This window comes from Lemur catta, chromosome 26 (assembly GCF_020740605.2).
Source record: "Lemur catta isolate mLemCat1 chromosome 26, mLemCat1.pri, whole genome shotgun sequence".
Lineage (NCBI taxonomy): Eukaryota > Metazoa > Chordata > Mammalia > Primates > Lemuridae > Lemur > Lemur catta.
Window position 1 is genome coordinate 1,240,201 of NC_059153.1, and position 24,700 is coordinate 1,264,900.

At 40.4% G+C, this 24,700-nt stretch overlaps 1 protein-coding gene across 1 annotated transcript in view; it reads right to left on the bottom strand.

Annotated features, from left to right (window-relative positions):
* Positions 1 to 24,700, bottom strand: part of DKK2 (dickkopf WNT signaling pathway inhibitor 2) — a 76,657-nt gene that overhangs the window by 16,434 nt on the left and 35,523 nt on the right. The window lies entirely within an intron of this gene.

The window sequence follows — 24,700 nt, forward strand, 5'->3', positions numbered from 1 at the left end:
GCAGCAAATACAGGGCTTTGAAATGGGAGCCGGGGGAGGCAGAGTGGGAAAGGGGAGCGGAGCACAGCCAAGGAAGTGGCGTTCCCCGGGGACTGGGATGGAGCTGTCCCGCCTCAGTGCCACTCGAGTGCCGTTTTGGTGAATAGGACGTCTAGGCAAACACAGCAAGCAAACTTCATTAGCCAGCTGGCTCATGGAGCTTTTGTATAACTTTGTCAGGGTCAATCTGTAATTCTGTATTTTTATTCAAAATTTGGACTCTCCTGTAACATCAGCGGGTGGTGGCCTGGAGCACAGCAGTGACGGTGAGTGAAGAGTAGACAGGTTCTTGGCTGGGCGCGGTGGCTCATGCCTGTCATCCCAGCACTCTGGGAGGCCGAGGCGGGAGGATCGCTTGAGGTCAGGAGTTCGAGACCAGCCTGAGCAAGAGCGAGACCCCGTCTCTACTAAAAATAGAAAGAAATGATCTGGACAACTAAAAATATATATACAAAAAATTAGCCAGGCATGGTGGTGCATGCCTGTAGTCCCAGTTACTCGGGAGGCTGAGGCAGGAGGATCGCTTGAGCCCCCAGGAGTTGGAGGTTGCTGTGAGCGAGGCTGACGCCACGGCACTCTAGCCAGGGTAACAGAGTGAGACTCTGTCTCAAAAAAAAAAAAAAAAACTTACAGAAATTTTCAAAAAGACTTCCTTGCACCTAAGCTGGATTCATATTTGATATTTGTAGAAAGATGATACGAGCCTATTAGTTGGACAAGGAGGCAAGCAACAAGAACTCTGTCTTCTAGGTTAAATTTCCTAAGTTACGTGTTTGCTACATATTCTGAGTCCAGGCAGAGACTGTGTATCCGAAAAGGTTCAATCCTTGCAAGACTCTGCATTCCGTCTGCACAGTCTAGAGCCTGCAGTAATCGGATTCCCTTGTTCTGTAGGAAGAGGAAAGACCCGGCACACCTGGGCACAGCAGGTATCAGACAGGATGGGTTACCATCCGACTTGAACAGTTCCTGGCTTTAAATGAGGTCACCAGAACTGTACTCACACAAACAAGTCGTTCCCATACTCACGTTGAGTGACGTGATTGTTATTACAGTACCCGGCACTAGTCAGGCTCCTGTCTGAGGGCCGAGCGGAACCGTAAGCGCCTGGTCACGTGCTGCTTTTTGTCCTCCCTCCCGAAGCACAGCACTGACTGACGCACACGGATCCACTCGGCTTGATCTGAAGCAGGACGGCGTGAAAACGCCAGGAAGGGGCCCTGGGAGTGAGACTGCGTATCCCATCGTACTGAGAACTGGGGCTGTACTTTTGTAAATGGCACCTTGGAAACTATTTACAACTTCCAAATGACGTTCCCAAGAAACACGAGAATGACTTTCTTATATAGAAACATTAATAAATACCGGCAAGTTTGCGAGAAACTCCAGTCCTGCTTTCTGAGAACCTTCCAATAAGAAATCGCAGATCTCCAAAACACAGTTTCACGGAATGAATCAGTTAGAGGAGTCACCAGTCGGTTATTGATTACATAATAATAATTAATATTAATACTGAACAGCATCTGTACATAGAGCCTTTTGTCTTCAACGGAGTGAACTGCTTAAGTATTAACAAATTACTTCTATCTGTCACAAACTGCCAACCCGTGTTTGGGGATCTCCAGACAGAACTTTATTTAACATCCATGTGTTTGTTGCGTCCTGTTCATGTTTATCTAACTATGGGATCCTTCCATGGTTAGGGAAACACGCTGGGATGCACAGAGATGGGGTAATAACCCAACACACCCATGTCCTGGTGTCTGTCTGGTTCACTGCTGAGTCCTCAAGCAATACCCGATCCAAGGCAAAAAAATGTGTTTCCAGTGATAGTGCAGTATGGTTTTCATTGAGGACAAGCTTTGCCGAAAATAAGACAAAAATTGTCTGGGAATTTGGGTGCATAACCTGGGTGTGGTGAGGATGAGAGTTTCACATTTCTCGCTAGAGTTCAGTAACTCCACATAGAACCTCAGCCCAGCCGTGCATCCTTAGATTCACCGTCTCACCAGCCAAAAAGATTCCTTCTGCTAACAGATGCCACGGTTGCTGGGGCTTCTCTACAGACTGCACGTATTTTCATGAGACCCTGAAAGTAAGAGGCTCCTGGAAACTCCACAGACATTTTGCAGATGTAATGTTTACAAAATGATTGCACAATTTGCCTTGGTACTTTATCTATGTGTCATTTTACGTATGAGTAAAAGCCAACCACTGCTCCTTATTCCGAATCACAGATTTTAATTGTAATCACCTGTCTTTGGTAATTTCCAAAATTGTAAACATTCAACAATTCCACCTGTTGTGTATTTAATAATCTTAAGGAATTATTAATTTTTAGTTTTGATTATAGTATTGCAGCTATTTTTAAAAACTTCTTTTGTCTTGAAGAAACATCTAAAATATGTGTGGATAAAATAACATAACCTCTAGGGGGTGAGCTGGGGAGTGTGGCTGAAATGAGATTGAGCCATGAGTTAGGAATTTTTAAAACTGTAAGGCATGCACGGTTCACTTTTTACTTTTGTGTATGTTTGGCATTTCCATTAAATTAAAAAAAAAAACAAAACACTGAAGAATTTCTGCAACATAGACAGAACTTCAAAACTAATCCCTGATGAGCAGCCAACTCTAGACAAAATCTCGAATCGCTTGTTCTACACAAGGCGCGGGCCACATCCTGGCTTTGTGGGATCGGAATTCTCCCTTCCTGTCTCCATCTGCTACTGGGAGAGGCTGAAAGGGCAACTTCTCTCTCAGGCTGCAAAGACCCCTGACAGTGGGAGGTGGGAGGTCCACACAAGCTGGACCCTTCACAATCTACCGCAAGGGGAAAAGGGAATTGCTACCATCAGTCTGAGTGAAAATGTTTTAGGTACGTGCAGTATCGTGACTGTTATTGACTGATTGATCCTAGAATAACTGGGGTGTATATATGGCCTGAGGGGCAGCATCGGAAGGTGGCATCTCTGGGTACCAGCAACACTCACCACACCTGCTGTGACCAGTGTCCCCTCTCCCCACCCTCCGTCCACCCCAACTTCACCCTGAGACAGCTGCTTGAAAAGTACTATAAAGTGTTTTCTTTAAAATGCCACAGTGTTGGGCAACACTTGCTAAGTGTCTGTCAAATTGAAATGACAGAGCTCTCTGTTTTTCAGGAAGAATAAACGTCGCTCAGGATAGATACTCTCGGAACAGCCTCCCACGAACTCACATCTGTGCAGCACCTTGTGGTTGGCAAAGAGCTTCACATACCTTCTATCATCGGATGCGGAAGGTGAGTTGAGTAGGCATTTTTAAAAAATTTATTGATGTAAAATTCGCCTAACATAAAATTAATCATTTTCAAGTGAACTGTTCGGTGGCATTCCATATGTTCACAGTGTCGTGCAACCATGACCTCTGATTCGGTTCCTAAACGTTTCCATTCCTCCTAAATAAGACTCTGAGCCCATCAAGCAGTTCGGGTAGGCATTATTCACTTCCGTTTTGCAGTTGAGGGAGTTGACTCAGAGATCGTTAAATGATGTGCTGTTAGTAAGTGTTGGAAAACCCAAGTTCTGTGTCCAGTTCTGACTCTAAATTCTTTACCAAACCAGAGGTTCCACCTTCAAAGCCTCTGACTCAGTAGGTCTGTAGTGGGGCCCAAGAATCTGAATTTTTCATCAATTCTCAGGTGAGGACGATGTTGCCGACCCAGCGACCACACTGGGAGCAGCCATGGTGCGAGGACTCGCCCATCCTCCTGTTCTGATCCGAGGTTGTGCTAACTCAGGGATTGTTAGATATTGAAGCAAAGCAGGCTTCTAGCAGGCGCTTGCTTTCTCTGCCTCACCAGTTTTTCTAAAATTTAATCACCATCAAAATGAAAACATGCAGGTGAAAGCACTTAAAAATCGCCACGTAGATTAGACTCGGATTTCTCGCTGAAGGGCAGCCCTTTTACTTAACTAGCTGAGCCTGTAATCTCTTAGAGCGCATCTGAGCAAACTGCTAAATGGTGTGAGTTTGTAGATCAGAACTGGAGGTATTAATATTTCCCATCCTGGGTCTGACACAGTGCCTGGCGTATTTTGGTGATTAACTGCTTGTTTAATGAATTGGTTTACTTAATATCAAAGACAAGTGGGCTTCTTTTAGTAGTACTTGGAGCACTTCCAGGTACACAGAACCTGTATGATTTACATGACGGGCAGAGCTGTATGAAGAGGTTAATCCTCAGCCCAGGCAGGTTTCATGCCAGTGTCCTGGTCTAGCTGCACTCAAGGATCTTCTTAACGCCCCGACCGCAGTGTCTGACACATCCCGTCCTCCCTCGCAGCTCTGCGTAAGTTGGAGCCAGTGTTTTAGAATCAACCCCAGGCCCTTTTCTCTGCCATCCCCTCCTGTGCCTACCCGTGTACGGACGATGGCCTGTAAAACAGCCAGCACGTGTTCCGACATCTGCCCGCCAGACCCGCGTGCCCCCACCCGGTCGCTTGGCTTGGGTGACGTGGAGCATTGCGGGAGAACCAACGGTAGAGCTGACAATGTCTGAAGTGCTGGGATCCTTTAATCTTGTTTCTTCCTTTGATGTCTGAGGTTTTCTGCTTTATGCAGTGACACTGGGACCAAAAGCAACACCAGGAAACCATTTCCCAGTGGAGGGTGTGTTACAAACACCTGCAGAGCCCGCGGTACCAGGGGACTGGGATTACTCACACATTTCTAGATCTTTGCTTGGTGGGTGGGTGGCTATTTTGACTCATTTTTTTTTTTTTTTACCTTGGGTAAAAAGATGATCGTTTTGGTCACCCTGCTATGGTTTTTATTTATTTTCTTACCACACATCAAGTAAAGGCACAAAGAATCGGGGAGGATGAAAACCTTAGAGCTCTTATGTATATAAAAAGCAGTCGATTGCACACTCAGAATCTTTGTACAAATGGTTTTTGGATTCAAATGGGAGAGAGAACATTTTGTGGTCAAAGTTGCTATGGATTGGGGGACAGAATGTGGGGCTCAAGTCCTGACTCTGTCACCAATCAGCATGTAGACTCTGCACCTGTCACTTAACATTCAGGGGCTTCTGGTTTCTCATACACAGAATGAAGAAAAACAGCTTTAAAAAGTCAGTTTTTGTTTTATTTTTAACAAGCTATCTTGTGCAATTAATGCAAAACTTACCATATTCCCAGGAGCTATCATTAATCTTTGTCTTTTGCTTTACAGAAATAGTATTTGACTTCCTTTCATTGTTTTTTTATTAGAACAAGCTAGACACCTAGACAGAATGTTAATAGCATCATCACTAACACAGCCCCACATTACACAGAATTCTAGTAATAACCACCATGGACTGTGTCCCGCGTGCCGTGCTCTGGTTAAGTGCTTTGGGAGCGATGACTCCCTTGCAAAGGCTCCTGGACAGGGTGAGATGTGCCATGTGTTGCACAACCCTCGTGATTCGGTTACAAATTGGAAAGTCAAAAAGGTCCCAGTAGATATGTATGTTTTGCTAAAATCCTTACAGCTAGGGATGATCCTTTGGAGAGCTGCTAAAATCCTTACAGCTAGGGATGATCCTTTGGAGAGCTGCACAGATATTATAAATGCTATTCTATTTCTTTTTCACACGTCTTCCCCATCTCAGCAAATGGGACGTCTGTAATGGCAGTTGCTCAGGGCAGAAACCTTGAAGCCATCCTGGATTCCTCTCCATCATTCCTAACTTCAGATCCGTTAGCAAATCTGGTCAGCTCTGTCTGCAAAGTGTTTCTAGAGTCCAGCCTCTTGCGGCCACTCTTAGATTGGGATGTGAGATTGGCAGTTATTTAACTCAACATAAGTAATCAGATTCTGGCTCCTTTAAAATGACAAGTGATATTGATGACAAAATTCCTCACATCAAGGTAAGGCTAGGATCTGAAGTGAGTGCTACCTCAATGTCAATAAGTATTCAATGAGTTCATAAATTAAAAACAACCTTCTCAAAGTAGAAACAGACTCAAAGCCTTAAAATACAATGATAATATAATAGATTTCATAAATAGAAATAAGAAATTAAAGGCTATTGATCAACTGCTTAAGCATTTTCTAATCTTCAAACACCTTACCATCAATGGTCAAGAGGTTTAACTGAACTGGGACTCACATTTGCCACGTCTGTTAGGATTTGAAGAGATTTCAAAAAGTCTGTTTTTGTTCGTCCAAATTCTCCAAAATTTAATTTTTCAGCAGCTCAACATGTGTTGGTCAATTTGCTTATAAAACTAATGCAAAACTTAAACACAGAATCTTCATTTTATATTTTAGGGCTATTTTCTTTTATCTAGTTTTTAAATCTCTGATATATTTCTGCCTTTTGCAAGTTGCATCTCATTTCCTGCTTTAGCTTAGTTATTTTTTGGTATTCCTCCTAGGTAACCACTTTTATTTTGTGGTATTCCCATTTGTGTTTCAACTCCTTGTTCAAATTGTTTTCTGTAGACAACCAGCTGTTAAGCTTAAGAACGCCAGATGTTAGTGTAAGATGTGAGATGTTGTTGCCAGGGCAACCAGCACCGACTGCCGGCCCACCCCATCACTGTATGTGTTCGCTGCTCCGAAGGAGAGATGGGATTTTACCATTCTATACAGAAATAAAACAGACAAAACCTCGCTTATAGCAGAGATTGAAAGCAGTGGTAGAACACTCTTCTGCTGTAAACTCTGTGCATAACTTCCCAGTGGTTCTGGTCTACATTAAGGAAAAAAAAAGTGCTTAATTAATTAAAAAAAAAAAAGGAGCAGGGAGACAGAAAAGACTTTAACCAGTACCACTTGGAAGGTCGGTTACATTTTGACAGTTGCCAAGGTTATAGATCAGTCTTCTCACCCTGCAGATGGAAAGGGAAAAATCTTTGAGGCTTTCCGCCCTTTCTACCCTTCTCTCAGAAGCTCAGAGGCTACTGGGCTATTTTTTTTTTTTTCTGTGTCCATGTGAGGCAGTCTGTGAGATTCAGGGCATCGCCCCAAAGAAAGGGGAACATTTCAGCCTTTCTCTGACATTCCAGAATCATAGCATCATAGGGCACAGAGCTGATGGCACTACAGCACAGCCCTAACACTTTCAGGTCACAAGATCAAATAGTTCAGGCTTCTAATCTCTACCCATTTACTTCATGCTTCTAGTGAATTTAAGTTTTTGATCTCTCTTAAGTTCTTTCTTAGTTTTCTAAGTTCTAGTTTTCTTTCTTTCTAAAGTCCTGCTGTGTAGTGTGGTGAGGAAAATCCAGGCCTTGGATAGAGTGTAGAGTGCCGCCTTTTGCAAATCACTGGCCAAGCCTCACTTTTCCACAAGTCACGAGTATACAAATAACTACTGTCCTACCTACTACACCACTGAGTGCTCAAATGACATAATATGTTATTTAAAGTGCATTATAAAAGGGTTATTACTCTCATGGATTTATATGAAAAACCTAGAATAGAAAATAACCTGAATGATGGAATGTTCTCTCCTCTCCCAGATGTAGCCAGTGTTACCACGGTGCCAGCTACAATTTCACAGACAAAAGATTTAACAGGTAAGCTAGTATCTAAAAGTCCTAGGACTGTGCATATGAATTTCAAAGTTTTGAGTTGTTGTTTTGTTTATCGATTCATTTTGCCTGATATTATATTATTAATACTTCCTTATAGTTTCCATTTAGACTATCTAAAATCTATCTTAGGAAATAACAGAGGGAAATGAAATGACTGTTGTAATTGCATTTTAATCAAGACCCAATATAGTGTTCAATATACTACTCTGTTATTTCAAATGACAGCCTAATCAGATCTGAGAGATGTCCGTTTTTATGTGACAGAGAAAAGCAGGTCTTTGGCAGTTCATGCTATACAGAAACCACCCATGGCAGAAGAAAAACAAGACCGTGTCTATAGGGGCTGGAATGGAAACATTTGTGGACAATGTGGAGGGGTTTCCTCATTGTGGATCTATGACCTCACAAGGGCATAATTAATAACATTGCTTTGCTTCAACTGCAGAGCCTGAGGAAATTGTGCAATGAGGCAACTTCCCATGTCTTCTCAATGGAAATTTATTTTATTCATAAATCAAGTACTAGTGAACAAGACATAGTGTGCTGGATTTTAATGTTAATTATCTTAAAAATAATGACTTACTGGAAATGTAATGGGCTTTTGTTTTCTCTTTTAATGTTGTTCTCATGCCCTCTCAAAAGCTGAAGTCCAAGTGGCTTTTTTTTTTTTTGCCCCTCTTCTTTACTCATATTTTCCTTTCTTTCTTTTAGAAGTTGGAAAGATAAAGTAGCTCTGCAGCCTAAACTCCCTGAAAGCAACGTGAGGCAAAGACATTGTCTGAGCAGCCCCATTGGCTGGCTCTGGTGACGAGGCCAAGGCAGGGCCACACCCCGCGTGTCTGCCGGAGAACTGCCTGCTCGGCACGGAGTTACGGCCAACACACATCACATCACACGCGAACTCACCACACCCCCTCACTTCTAGCAATACAAAGTAAGAATCAAATCATTATTACGCGATATGCCATAGAAACCTCTGGCAAAACTGCAGCTAAACCTAGATGTACTGAAAGGTTAATTTGCTGTAATTTTACTATTGTTGTTTAGAAACTTCCTAAGGGCAACTAAGGGGTTTTGCTCACGTCTGGTTTTAAGTGTACAACACGGTTTCTGGTGCACAGAAGAGGATCAGCAATTCTGAACTGTAGAGATAATTTAATCTAAGAATTAAGAGACTATAGTCCATATTTGTTAATGTGATACCTTATATAGCATTTTTTTAAAAAGCAAGAGTTCTATGACCCTGTTAATCGAAGTAAAAGAAGTGAGCATTTATTCGGAATTGTCTGGATTGCAACACGTTGTTTTTACAATTTCTATGACTGATGATAGAAATAACTGATAGCATGATAATATATATTAAAAAGTATATTAGATATATAGATTATATTACAGGGTCTGTTTTACTATCTTTATCTTTGTTGAGATCATTATTAATAGAATACTATAATAACTATTCCAAGCTTGGGTGTCAATACTACTCACAATCATTCCTAACGGGCTCAATCAAAAATAGATGCAAACGTTGAGATCTATGAGAATATGCCCGGATTGCACATTACCTATAATTTACAACATTTGCATCTGCATTCAAAAACAAGAGTGATATTTTACGATTAATCTTCATTCATGTTACAGCTACCCCGCCCCCACACATATAAAGTAAATAGTAATAATCCTACAGTACTGAATATATGGTAGGTGCTGTGAAGTCAGTCTAAATTCATGCACACATGCCTAGCAACATTTTCAAAGGATATAGTTGGTAAAAATTAACCAAGGGGGGCAAAACTTACGCACTTGAGCACAGCTGCTTCTAATTACTGGTATACACGTCAACCAACTGCCCTCATTCCTAATAGTTTCAGTTTTCCTAGTATTCTCCCCATCCCTTAAATAAAACAAAATGATAAGAAAGGTTAATATAAGAATATAAAAACCACAAAGACATATGTTTAAACTTCTTTTCTTGATCATAACAAGCAGACAATATTTTGGGAAACAAAACGTATATGTTCAATTACTGTGTTTGACTTTCTGAAATCACAAGATGTCCAAAGAAAGACTTTATCTGCCTGTATGAGAAAATATTCCAAACATATAAAAGGGTTTTTCTGGTGGATTGGGAATGAAATAGCCCACGTCTCCACATCACAAAAATTGACTTTATTAAGCCATTTTTAGGAGCGCCTGATTGCCTCACATAAATGATTGATCTCATTCTTAGAAAATTGGTCTTCCATGCCATTAAGAAATAGTTGGCTCACTGTACTCAACACAAGGAAATTACCCCCTTCCCTTTCATGTAAATCTATTCATTTATCTGTGAAATCCACTTGATTTTTTATGTCTATTATTTCAAATATTTTCTAAGAGGATATAGAGATCAAGTGGGACCTGGACTCCCAATTTGTAAACTTCTCCTAAGTAACTCCATTTCTGGAACAGAATGATCAAATTTTAAAGGGAATTTCAAAACTTTTTTATTTTTTAATATAAAATATGCCGCTTGGCCTAGGCAAAGAATTTATGAAGAAGACCCCAAAGGCAATCACAGCAACAACAAAAACAAATAAATGGGACCTGACTGAATTAAAAAGCTTCTGCACAGCCAAAGAAGCTGTCACGAGAGTAAACAGACAACCTACAGAACGGGAAAAAATTTTCGCATGCTACACATCCGATAAAGGACTGATAACTAGAATCTATTTAGAACTCAGGAAAAGAAAAAAAATCAAAACAACCCTATCAAAAAGTGGGCAAAGGACATGAACAGAGATTTTTCAAAAGAAGAGAGAAGAATGGCCAACAAACATATGAAAAAATGCTCAACATCTCTAATTATCAGAGAAATGCAAATCAAAACCACAATGAGATATCACTTAACTCCAAAAAGTCCCATAACAATACATGCTGGCGTGGATGCGGAGAGACAGGAACACTCCTACACTGCTGGTGGGACTGCAAACTAGTGCAACCTCTGTGGAAAGTAATACAGAGATACCTTAAACAGATACGAGTAGACCTACCATTCGATTCAGCAATCCCATTATTGGGCATATACCCAGAAGAACAAAAGTCATTCTATAAAAAAGACACCTGCACCCGAATGTTTACAGCAGCACAATTCACAATTGCAAAGATGTGGAAACAACCCAAGTGCCCATCAATACATGAGTGGATTAATAAAACGTGGTACATGTATACCATGGAGTATTACTCAGCTATAAGAAATAATGGGGATATAGAATCTCTTATGTTCTCTTGTATAGAGTTGGAACCCATTCTACTAAGTGAAGTATCCCAAGAATGGAAAAATAAGCACCACATGTACTCACCATCAAATTGGTTTCACTGATCATCACCTAAGAGCACATTTAGGAATAACATTGATTGGGTGTCGGGCAGATGTGGGGGGGGGAGGGGAGGGGTGTATACATACATAATGAGTGAGATGCCCACCGTCTAGGGGATGGACACACTTGAAGCTCTGACCTGGGGGGGTAGGGGAGCAAGGGCAATATACGTAACCTAAACTTTTGTACCCCCACAATATGCTGAAATAATAATTAAAAAAAGTAAAAAAATAAAATAAAATATCTTGATAAGGAATAGAATAAAAATTCAAATACAAGCAAATTCATAATAGAAGTTTGTGAAACTGAAGGACATTGAGAAAAGTTATGATTGGCAAAAGTTCACTCCTTTCTTATTTCCTTATTCATTCATGCATTCATTAACCAAATTACTTTTTGTTCCTTCTGAAACCTACTTGCCCTGCCTCCCACAGGGCGTACAGACATTCAATTAAGCCTACACACAGTGAAGCTCAAGTAATTTTTAAAATGTCATTCCTGAGTTTGTTCAACATATCTTCAATTTTTGAAACAATTTGCTCACTAATATGAAAACTAAGATATGCAAACTCAGACCAAAAAAACATGAAACTGGTTATGTAAAGAAAGAAACCTTAAATGTCTGTATATCCATTTCATGCTAGATACCTAAATATCCATTTCATCAACAATGACTTATGGTCAACTATCTCTAAGACACACTGCCTGAAACTTAAGGATATTTCAATTACATTCATAGTGTTATAAAATCTGTAAACTTTCCCTTGCGTTAGTTATACTTTATAATTAGAGGAATTGTTTATAATTAATTAAAAAACTCATTTTTTCCTACAAAGTCAGTCTTAACAATAGTGAGTAATTAAACTGTAAAAGAACAATGAAGTGGGCTGGTTTATATTTTTCCTATTTTCTTCTTTTCTACCAGTTTGTTTGTTCTGCTGTAATAAGCCTACTCGACTTGAGGAAAATGGTTTAATGATATGGTCGGTCACTGTATATTTATTATTCATTATAACTATACTTACATAGGGCAATCCAAACATTTGATTTTTCTTTCCCATTTTTATCTGAATTTCTCTTTTTACAAGGTAACACATGAAGACACTAATTTCTTTCAAGTATTCATCTATTTATTAAAAGCTAACTAATATTTTGATAAAGGAGGATGTATATATTAAGTACTACTTTTGGTTTGACACTATGTATGAATACTCTTGCCTTATCACCTCCCCTTTCTCTGGAAAATCAAAAATTGGCTAAATTTCCATGTGTTCTAGAATCGTAATCCTAAATTTAATAAATACTTTAGGGAAAAAAAAGTGTTTTGACCCTATTGAAAAGTTGTTTGTCTCTTTTACAAAATTTTTAGAGTTGAAAAATATTTAATATTTCATTATAGTAGCCATGTCTTAACACCATGTTAACTTTTCTAAATTTTTAATCTTATTAACACTTCTAAAACCTTGATATTTTCATAACAAAGTGATTATAGGATTTCAAACAATCATAGAACAATAAATTTTAAAATGTTTGGACCTTACAAAGAATTTCAAACTCTTAAGTCTGCAGCCACCAATAGCCTGTACAAATTTTAAAAAGTCTGGTTATAGTTAAGAATCACAGACTTTTTTTTGCAAACATGGTTTTATGGATTTTCTCTTTCTTGTGCCTCTGGCATTAACAATTTAGTTACAATCACTTGTAAGTTAAATAGACAATAATAAATGCTTTATGAAAATTCATATTCATATATATTCAAAATATGCTTCATAACTTTTTCTTCTAAAAAAATTTTCTCACATAGTCCTGCCCTTTCATCATTTGCTGCACAATTCAGGCACATACAAAGAAACTAGCAGTCAATTATGATTAAAAGATCTTGTACCGTTTGGTTCCTGGCTCTTCCACTTGCAAAACTGTGTGTCTTTGGGCAAAGTACTTCACCTCTCTGTGCATCTGTAAAAGTCTTACCACATGGAGCTTTTCTGAGCATGATATAATATGACATATGTAAAGCACTTAGAACAATGTCTGACACTTAATAACTTCTCTAAGTGTTAGCTACTGCTATTATTACTGTACTTGTCATCACGGCAAAGCTTGAGAAAATAAATCCACAGATAATCCTCAAGTCTTAGCTTGTCAAACTATCATTTTTTTTTTCTCACCAAATACTGGACTGGTTCTTAAGGAGGTCTCTCCACTTGACTGGGAAAACATGACATCTTTATTTTCACTAATCTCCAACTCCACGTCCTTCAGTTGTGAAGGGAGGCAGTGGATCACAGTGGTATTAGAAGTATCTATAAAGTTTGTCAACAAGTTCAAGAAATTACAAATATGTCCACATTGCATTGCCGTTCTTTCTGGATTTCAAAATAGTTTTTCCACTCATACCATTTTAAAAATTATGATAGTTATTAAGGACATTTTTCATATAAATAAAAAGATCCTTAAATTTGTATTAAACCACAACAGACTCAAAATAGCCAAAGCAATGCTGAGCAAAAAGAAAACAACCTGGAGGCATCACATTCCTAACTTCAAATTACACTGCAAAGCTAGAGTAACCGAAACAGTGTGATACTGGCATGAAAACAGAGACATAGACCAATGGAACAGAACAGAGAACCCAGAAATAAATCAACACATTTACAGTCAACTCATTTTCTACAAAAGTGCCAAGAACATGCAGTGGGGAAAGGACAGTCTCTTCAATAAATGGTGCTGGGAAAACTGGACTTCTATATGCAGAAGAATGACTAGACTCCTATCTTTCACATATACAAAAATCAAGTCAAAATGAATTAACGACTTAACTCTAAGACCTGAAATTATGAAACTACTAGAAGGAAACACTCCAGGGACATTGGTCTGGGCAAACAGTTCTTCAGTAAAACCTCAAAAACACAGGCAACAATAGCAAAAATGAAGAAATGGGATCACATCAAACTAAAAAGCTTCTTCACAGCAAAGGAAGCAATCAACAAACTTAAAAGAAACCCACAAAATGGGAGAAAATATTTGCGAACAATCCATTTTACAAGGGATTAACAGCCAGAATATATAATGAGCTCAAACAACTCAACAGGAAAGAAAAATTAATCTGATTTAAACATGAGCAAAAGATCTAAAGTGACAGTTCTTTAAAAAAGACATAGAAATGCCAACAGGTATATGAAACAATTCTCAACATCACTAATCATCAGAGAAATGCAAATCAGAACTACAATGAGATATCATCTCACCCCAGTTAAAACAGCTTTTGTCAAAAAGACAAGCAATAAGGGATCCTGGCAAGGATTAGGAGAAAGGGTAACCCTTGTACAACGTTGGTGGGAATGTGAATTACTGCAGCCACTGCTGATAAGAGTATGGGGGGGGTGCCTCAAAAAATTAAAAACAGAACTACCATGTGATCCAGTAATCACACTGTACAAAGTATATATCCAAGAAAAAGAAAATAAATTATATCAAAGAGATATCTGCACTCCTATGTTTATTGCCGTACTATTCACCATAGCCAAGATATGGAATCAACCTAAATATCCACCCATGGATGAATGGATAGCGAAACTGTGGTACATATACACAATGGAGTATTACTCAGCCAAAAAAAAAAGAATGAACTGTTGTCATTTGCAACAGCATGGGTGGACCTGAAGGAAATTATGTCAAGTGAAATAAGCCAGGCACAGAAAGACAAATATTAATATCACACGCTCTCATTCATATGTGTGGGAGCTGAAAAAAAAAACTGGACTCATAGAGGTAGAGAGTAGAATGATGGTTACCAGGGGCTGGGAAGGGTAGTGAGGACGGGAGGGTAAAGTAGAGATGGTTAATGGATAGAAAAATACAGTTAGAAGGAATAAGACCTAGTGTTTGGTGGCACAATTGGGAGGCTGTAGTTAATTCATTGTATATTTCAAAATAACTAAAAGAGTGGAGTTGGAATGTTGCTAACACAAAGAAATGATAAATGCTTGAAGTTACGGGTATCTCAGTTACCTTGATTTGATCATTACACATTGTGTGCTTGCATCAAATTATCACATGTACCCCATAAATAAGTACAATTATTATGTATCCACAATGTTAAAATTAAAAATTAAAAAAATAAAATGGTAGTTATTAAATCCTACAACTAGATTTTGTTATTTAATATGTAAATAAACTCATATGTTGTTGTATCACAAATTTGGTTACTCGTATTTCAGTATAAATGCTGTTCCTTTAGTTCTATTATTTTATTTAAACATTAATATGACAACGGGGTCCCTACGCTTCACCAGACTACAAAAGGGGTGTTGTGTACTTGATCCACTGCTCAAGTCCATGGATGGGTGGACTCTCTTCTCCTTCTGACTCTTAGAGGAACGTACCAGTATACAACAAAGTGACTGAAAGGCAGGCAACTAAAGGAAGAAAACATAATTATAGGCCGGGCGCGGTGGCTCACGCCTGTAATCCCAGCACTCTGGGAGGCCGAGGCGGGAGGATCGTTTGAGCTCAGGAGTTCGAGACCAGCCTGAGCAAGAGCGAGACCCCATCTCTACTAAAAATAGAAAGAAATTATCTGGACAGCTAAAAATATATAGAAAAAAATTAGCCGGGCATGGTGGTGCATGCCTGTAGTCCCAGCTGGGAAGGCATTTTTGCTTCCCAGGTGTTGCTGGGAAGGCATTTTTTAGATGAGGTTAATATCTATATAATCAGTTGACTTAATCACATGGGTGGGCCTCACTAATCAGTTACAGGGCCTGAAGGACAAAACATGAGGTTTCCCAGAGAAGAAATTCTGCCTTAAGACCGAAACACTGACTCATTCTGAGTTTCCAACCTAAGGGTTTTGGACTTGCCAGCTGCACAATCATGTGAGCCAATTTCTTAACAATATGTATGCTATATATATATTATGTATATATTACTGTATATACATAATATGTATATATTCCATTATTCATTCATTCACTCAGCTAATCCACGCCGAGTGCTCGGCACAGACCGGGCATGGCGCTGTGCTGGGCCCCGGCTGCTCAGTGCCGGGAGAGGACAGACTCCTTCGCTCTCACAGACCCTGCCCTTCGATTGAACAGACAGAAATCGGTGAGACAAACACGACAAGCTTAGATAGGCGCTCTGGGAGAATGGGGACCGTGTGGGGAAGTACAAAGCACAAGATCCTGGGCCAGATTAAGGGTCGGAGAAAGTCTTCCCAGGGAAGTGACATCTGAGCTGAGGCCTGAAGGGGGCCAGGAGTCACCTCGCCAAGAGGAGAGCGAAGTGGAGGAAAATGCCAGAAAGTGGAAAGGGCTGTGTCCCGTCCCTGTGGCTGGCACGGCACGGTGAAAAGGCAGGCATGGGGCCAGAGGGGGGAGAGCAGGGTGGGGACGGGGTGACGGGAGGCTGCTCAGCCACCATCCAGAGATGCGTCTCTGTTCTGGGAGAAACAGGAAGTTACAGAAGGGTTTTAAGAAGGCTTCTGACGTCATCTTAGCCACAGACCTGTCTTCCCTGCTGAGGGTTTTGTTAAACTTGGTACCAAGCACGCAGTGCCTGACACTTAATGGAGCTGACAAGTATTTGTTACAAGAAAAGGAAGGAGGGAGGGAACCAGGGAAGGAAGGAAGGAGGAAAGGAGGGAGGGAGGGAGGGAAGGAAGGAGGAAAGGAGGGAGGGAGGGAGGGAAGGAAGGAGGGAAGGAGGGAGGGAGGGAGGGAAGGAAGGAGGGAAGGAGGAAGGGAGGAAGGAAGGAAGGAAGGAGGGAGGGAGGGAGGGAAGGAAGGAGGGAAGGAGGAAGGAAGGAAGGAAGGAGGAAAGCAGGGAGGGAGGAAGGGAAGGAAGGAAGCCTCAGAGAGTGAGACATAGTAGAGGTGTAAGATTTGGGGATATTTAAGTCAAATCAAGCCCCCATCTACTACTGTGGCTCCTCAAACTCTCCAGAGCTTCCCAGGTAGTCTCATTTTGGTTGTTATCACTATTTTTATAGATGGGGACACTAAATCCAGGATAATTAAGCAACTTGCTTAAGGTGATAGGACACACCATCCCTCTCTCCAGCATATTAGCGTGTGTGTGTGTGTGTGTGTGTGTGTGTGTGTATGTGTTTGTGTTCACACAAGCACACATATATACAAGCATGTATATATATCTCATATATTTTTTTTCTCCACTGGGAAGGTCTTAATTGTGATTAGATTTCAAGTAAGAGTCAAAATAATGGGACCATGTTCCATATAGTCTCAAAATTATTGCAAATATTATGTCCACTTTTAATTAAATTTACTGTCAAACGGTATGCCCAACAGATAGTAGAAATTTGATTTATGCGTAAAATGGACTCCATAATGAAGTAATTGATTTTTCGTCTTCCATATGGCTCTCTGGGCGGCGTGGGTTTGACTGTGCTGGCTAGATTCCCTCGCAGTTGTCACACGTGGGGCTTATAGAAAATTAAAGAGCGTGCTCCGCTTGTCGTTCTCCAGGTCAAGAGGAAAGGAGCTCATACCACTGACTTCCCCACTCGGGAGAAGACAAACAGACACTCCCTTAAGACACACTGTCCTATTCCTCGTCCCTTCCCCACGCTGCCAATGTGGATTTCACAGAAGCGTAACTGGTCAGTTTAGAGACACGCCCAGGGTAAAACAAAAGGAAACCCTCAGGAAGCAGAAATTTTAGCATTTGGCCTAAAAGACATTCCAGCTCTTTCTGGAATCAGGACAAGTGGTAGGTTCCTGGTGGATGGAGCTGATTTATGCTTTTTCATTTTTCTTTTACACTATGAGTCAATTAACCCGAAGAAGCAGTTTCTCAATCTTTGCTCAGAATTGAAGCCCGGCCTCCCCAGCTCTGCTTTTGCTCAAAACTTCTAGGCCCCAGTTTGGAAACCTCTCTCCTCTCTCCTCATGCAGGCTCCTCCCAGGGGCTCCCACCTTCTGGGACTGTCCTCCTGGCCCCCTGCCCAAGACCAGCTCTCTCAGTGGCAGGAACGCTTCTCTCCCCAGGGCTGTCACCTCTGTGCTTCCAGCCCTCCACTCGGAAATCCAGCCCCACGCCAACTCCAGAACTGCACAAAACAATTTTACTCCGAAAATCAATCAACGACTTGCAGCAAGCATAGAATTTAAGTGGCAATGGGGAGAAGGACAGTGTCTGAAATAGAAAGAAGCAAGTGGGAGTATGTTGTCCCCGCTGATGTGGTTTCAGCCCTCCCTATTTCTCTTTAGTCCCTGACCACATAACCTTCGAAGGCTTTCGATATTTACCTGGAGGGCTTGCTTCAGGTGTGAGAAAGATTCTGCTTTCTAAACTAATGAAAGCAGAAAGGAAAAAAAAATGTATTTGGAATTGACTGGTGGGAGCAAAGTACAGGGGCTGATCCAAGGAAGACGCGGAGCCCTAGAGGACAGAAATGTCCCCGGGAGCTGAAGCTGGCCAGAGCTCCCCACCACCCTCGTACTCCCGACCTTCCTCTCAGCGCACATCGGTGGGACCCCCGAGCCCGGGTGCAGAAGAACTGGAGAACTACAGAGCTGGATGGGAACCAAAGGAGAGAGACCCTTAATACCCAGTTTCAGGGCTATTACGGGCTGGGATAAAAGTTTATGAAAACCCAACCACTGTCATTATTTTTTTATCAGAACATGTATTCTGAGCTTGGGTCAAACCTCAGCACAGTCACACCGGGTAGCCTGGATCTGAATCCCAGTCCTACTGCTTACAACATGCACGGCCTTTAACTATCTATTTAACCTCAGATATCACATTTGTAAAATAGGACCAACATTGCCAGCTACTTCATGAGGCTATTGTGAAGATCGAAAGTATTAATTAATGTAAAGAAATGAGAACACTTTCTGGCACTAGATGGGGTTGTTTCGTTAAAAAGATACGTAATAAGGCAACATTGTAGACGCTTTCAGGATACGTATATGACCGCAAACCTGCAGTAATAATGGGTCTGAAAGACAGTAAATGGCTATCTGTTTTTGCCATTATTGCTCTAAAGATTTGGTAAGATGACGTAGGTGAGATTCTTACCAACCTGCTTGGCACAGTGCAGGTACTCAACAATACCTATCATTGTCACCACTGTCAATATTACTGTGGTTACACGAACACCTCCTCCCCCCCAACTCCATTGCCAGTCCCCGTTGCTGTCATGGAACTTCTCCAATGACTGACCCAACAAGTGCTCCCTGTTTTGGGTCAAAATTCAGTCTTATTTCCACTGCCGTGGTGGGGTCTGTGAACTGCCGTAACTGCACGGGGCCCGCTGCACCCACAGACTGTGAGAGCCACGACAAAACCAGCATTGCCGTCACTGGGAAAATCCAATGCAGGCAGAGCGAGCGGGTCAGCACCTGAAACCCGTATGGTCCCCTTGGACCTCAAGAAGGGGGACCTGGCAGCCACCATTCACGTTTGACCGTGTTTCCTCATAAATCTTGCTTCTGAATGCAACCCTTCCTTGAGAAGGACCAGAGAGGAGACGTTTCCAAAATGTCGACACGACTACTTGGAAACACAAAAAAAGCAATCAAATAACTTCTGTTGTTATGTTTTAAACTTCTAAAATACTGAATTAGGTTTTGCTCTATTTTGCTTCGCTTTGCTTTGCTGGGGTAAACGTTTGTTTGGGTGACCACCTTAGAATCTATGCTAGCGCTGACTTTTGTCACAGGGTGCAGATGTTTCTTTGCTTTGTGTTCTTTCTGGGTAAACACATAAAGAATGTGGTTTTCCGTGTGCACTCTGTCATTGGCACTGCTTTGGAGATGTCATTAGTCTGTGACATACGGGGTTCCATGAGTCAGGATAAACCCAAACATTGACTTTCCAAGTGATGCTGAACTATTCCCTCTAGACGTGCGATTTCTTTGTATTATGAATTTTTCCTTCCTAAAAGAAAACCATGTTATTTTCCTTCTCATGCTTTTTGTATTATTAAAACAATAGTAGCCACATAATTCTATTTAATGTATGTCAAAACTAATTATTAAACAGCTTATATCTGCACTCTGCTTAGTGCTGGAGGAGGGAAGAACTACGGCTTAATGGCACTCTGAGGGGACAGAGCAGAGAGGGCCCTGCCTCCAAGATCATCAAAACCAAAGACATGCACACAACTACCTGTAATGCAGGCCACACCACATAAACGCTAAGCGATGCTTTAAAGCCTTCTGGAAAATAATGCTTAAGCAAATAAAGTCGCCCTGCATCCAGAGTGTGAACGAACGATGCTGTTATGACCTATTTCCACTGCCTTCCATCTATTTTACAGTGTTCTTTGATCCATTCCTGCATTCTTCTTGCCTGAAAGTAATATTCTTGATATGTGTAACAGCGAGACCCCTGCTTTGTTCCTAGATGCCTTGGCTGCTGACCAACAAAAGCCACTGAGAGACGTAATCCTCTGGGCCTGGCAACACATCGGTCTGGAAGTGGTTTACACGCGGAGTCCTTTGGAATAAATACTCATTAGAGGTTCCGCTGGCTCGTTTGGTCACCCACATTCTGCAGTGGGTGGCCCCGTTGGCATCCTCATTATTTTATTTTCCACCCCTGAAAATGATCCAGATGCAGCCACCTGACACTACTTTCTTTGGTACTCTAGGTGACTGTGACGGAGCAGCGGAGCAGCGTTTATTTGTCATACTGGTTACTGAGTCCAGGCAGGTGAGGGCCACAGGCCGGCAATGCCATAATAAATGTTTGCTAGGATCCCTTTTCCAGTGCAACCTCTTGAGATGCAATCTGACCACTTCAAGGATAATTTACTGGTAATTTCTTGTGCCTGAAACTTAGAGAATCGTGTCATCTCCTTCCTTTCTCCCCCTTCCACCTTTCTCTCCTCCCTCTCCTTCACACCCACACTTTTATGCAGATGAGCAAATCAATTTACAGAAGCAAATTTATTGCTTGTTCACCAGTCGCAAAGCAAAACTCTTGTTTCTTCATTTATTACCTAGCTAGATCTTTACTACCCAGCTTCTTGACGAGTACTGAAATCTAAGAAGGAGAGAGTGTCTAGGATGTCATTGTCTTTGTAGATGTAACAATCAAAGTCTCAAGTAAAAAAAAAAAAATCAACTAATATTTCTTGACTACTTATTACGTGCAAAGTATTGTTAAAATATAAGAAGGATAAAACATGTCTTATTCATGCAGAACTTGCATTCTTGTTATAAAGCCAATATATGTTGTTACATTTTTCTTCATTATTATGATAAGCATATGCAAAAATGCTTGTGATAATATCTATCAGATAGAATATTTATTAATGTAAGGATTAATAACATATATAAAGTTCTTAGAATCGTAGCAGGCTTTTCCCCACTAGGTACCAATATATGAGAAGCTATCGCTTTCTTGTCACGAATTAGCATTACTCTTCAATAAGAAAACACTCAAAGTTTTTTCTTATTTTAGAATTTATAAAACTCTGAAATTCTCTTATTAATTTCTTGATGGGTGACAGGGGATTGAGAGGAAATTTGGTGTCGGAGGATGAGGGATCGTGGTTGTCCAACAGCTGTTGAGTATTATATTAGTATATTTGCATCTATTATTCTATTTACTGCTCACAATGATCACAGAAGGTACATATTGCTTTGTCTGTGGGGCAAAAAACTAAACGTAGGCTAACGAAGGTTAAATAAAGATACAGGATTGGAAGGCAAGTTCATATGACTCAAAACTCAGATTTTTCAAGCACATTGTTTCCATTCCCTGAGTTCTAATCAGACTACTTAATATAATTTTTTTCAAAGACAGGAAGAGTGTAGGAAGCATCCTGTCATCTTGTGCAAAGTCATTCTGTATCTTGGATTTTAACTGCAGCTAAGATTTAATAACTGTGGGGAACAAACCCAGCCAGGTATCCTCCTGCGGACCATAAATAGGCCACTCCACGGTAATTACACATTCAGGACTTACCCTAGAAAGAGCCCCACATCACGGCTGGACAGTGTAGCTAACCATGGCCAAACCATGAGGGCCTGCACGTGTTCGGGACGGGCGCTGCTAAGTATGTAACACACACGCCAACGCCGCGCTGTTCCCGCTGTTCCCAGCCTTCCTACCTCGACTACCCAAACTCGCTGCTCCCGTGCACGGATGCATCTCCTGTCTGTTTCCATACATCACAGTATTCAGGTGTGTGTGTGTTTGTTCGGCCACGATACTGAACCACATATGATCTTTATCAGTGCTCAAGTAGATTCATAAGGGGACAATTAATGAAACTAGTCACTTTAAATAGTTTACTCCCGTAAGTCTTAAATTACTCATCCGCAAACCTGCACGTGAAACTTCATTTTGGGGCATGTATTACAGTTACTGCTACACCAATCTATAACACAGAAAGCTTCTCCCAAATAGGATGCTCTCAGAGCTCTGAAATAATGTTTTAATTTTAACAAGGTGATTGCTGTATAGCTAGATGTGTTTATTTTGTTTCAGTATGTTTTTTCTCTATCAGGATGATTTGAAACTCGGTACGTTCTGAGGCACTAGTATTAGTAATTTCAACTTAGAATGTATGGTTATAGATCTATAATATCTATGTACTTATATATTTACATATATTGACATATACCGATACATAGGTGTGTACATACACACACGTCTGCTATTGACTCTGCTATTTAATTCTCAGAGTCCAGCCTATATCGCAAAAAAAAAAAAAAAAAGATGGACTCAGAGTAAAGAAAATTGTGCACTTGGGGTACTTAAAGAAGTAGTCTGAACTGAAGAAAAAGAGAATTAACAATAAAATTATTGTGATTTCATATTGACACATTATGCAAATAAATATCCCTGGCCTTTAATTGGGAACATAAAGACTTTTTTTTATAAAATATTACAATTTATCCTTTCTTCAGTCTAACAACTTAAAAAGCAACTACACAAATGAAAACATTCCCCTGTACTAGTTAAAGCAGTCCTGAGTATAAGGTCTAAGTACAAATAGGCATGTGTCGCTGTGTGTTTGGTCTCTTTGTATTTTAAATCTCCTACTTTTCAGCTATAATCTCAAACCGGTATTTCTATCATTCCCTGAAACAGAGGAGCCTCCTTCTGTCCCCATACTGAGCCTTTCTTAGGTCAATCACCTTTTCCTCACTGCCCTGTGTCTCCCCTGTGATCTCTGACTAGCTGAAAGCCTCTCCACCTTTTGAGGTTGACGGCGAAGCCCATCTCTCGGATGTTTCTCGAGGATGCTTTCCATGATCAATCCAGAGAAAAGAGATTTTTCCTCCTCACGGAACCATTTTTGTTTTACCTTTATTTATCATTCATCTTATTTATGTGACACTTCTTAAATATATTTATGTGTTTACGTATAATCTTATCTCTCCAGCTAAATTATAAATTCCTAGATTTCAGAAATTATGCAACTTTTTTCTTTGAGGGTACAGCGGCAACTAGGGCAATGCTTTCAATGTTCATGTCCTCTATAAACATTGGGTGAATCAATAAAATACTGTCGATGAATTTAACAGTAATATCCCTCCAATGACATATTTTGTAATTCTAATATTATAATTGACATAGCAGTCCAAGATTTGGAGTTTTCAATGTATGACAATAAAACCTAATTCCAATCTCTGATTATTTCATTTATTTACTTGTTTATTTTCTTTGTCTTTCACCAGACTAGAACTTCCATAAAAGCAAAGACCCGAGTGTTTTGTACACTACTCAGTATTTGTAGAAGGAATGAAGGAAAGAGGGAGGATGAAACGCAAGAAGGGAGGAAGAAAGAAGACTGGAGGGAGAGAGGAAAGGAAGAAGAGAGGGAGGGAAGGAAGAAGAAACAGGCAGAATCTGCCTGTTAGTGCTCTCCTGACCACTTTCACTAACTAGAAAGTCACCCCTGCCTCATTCCCTAGTTTCTTGTGCTCCTAATAAACCAGAACGGAAATGAACTCAAATGAATCGGGGCTGCTGATGCTGGGTACTTTGTACAACAAAGAGAGGACTGAAAATATTTTACCTGCCTTAATCTCTCTTTTGCTCATTAATTACTGTGACAATCATGAAAGTACAGAACTTGACCAGTGAAATGCCAATTTAGGTATTTGGTAAATATGTAAGAAAATGTAAATTCATGCTTTCCATATACACACTAAGCATGAAATCCCGGAGCACGAAAGTGCTGAATCTAAATTTATAGAAAGATACTTTAATTTATGGCGAAGATACTATAGATTACGTAAAGCAGGGGTGCAAGTGTGTGACTGAGCAGGAGAGCGAAGGGGGAGGGATATATTGATTTTTCAAGGGAGGAAAGAAGAAAGAGCATCATTTTACGATAATTAAAAAAAAACCCAATGAAGCAAACACAGTCGTCTTTTCCATGGTGTAAGAGCAACTGGATACACATGGGCCAAACAAGAAAGAAAGATACAAAGAAACTCGGCCTAAGTCAAGTCTCACACCTAATATAAACATTACCTCAAAATGAATAAATAAATCATAGAGCTCAATGTAAACATAAAATTATAAAACTTTTAGAAAAAATAGGAAACGCTTTGGCAAGGAGTTCTTTGACTGGATACCCAAAGTGCAATCCAAAAAAAAAAAAAAGAAAGAAAGAAAGAAAAAATGATAAACTGGATTTCACCAGAAGTAAACACTTCTGCTGTGTTAAAGACTCTTTTTAAAAAAAGATTAAAAGACAGGTGGCAGAGCGAGAGAAAATGTTTGCGAACCACAAGGTGACAA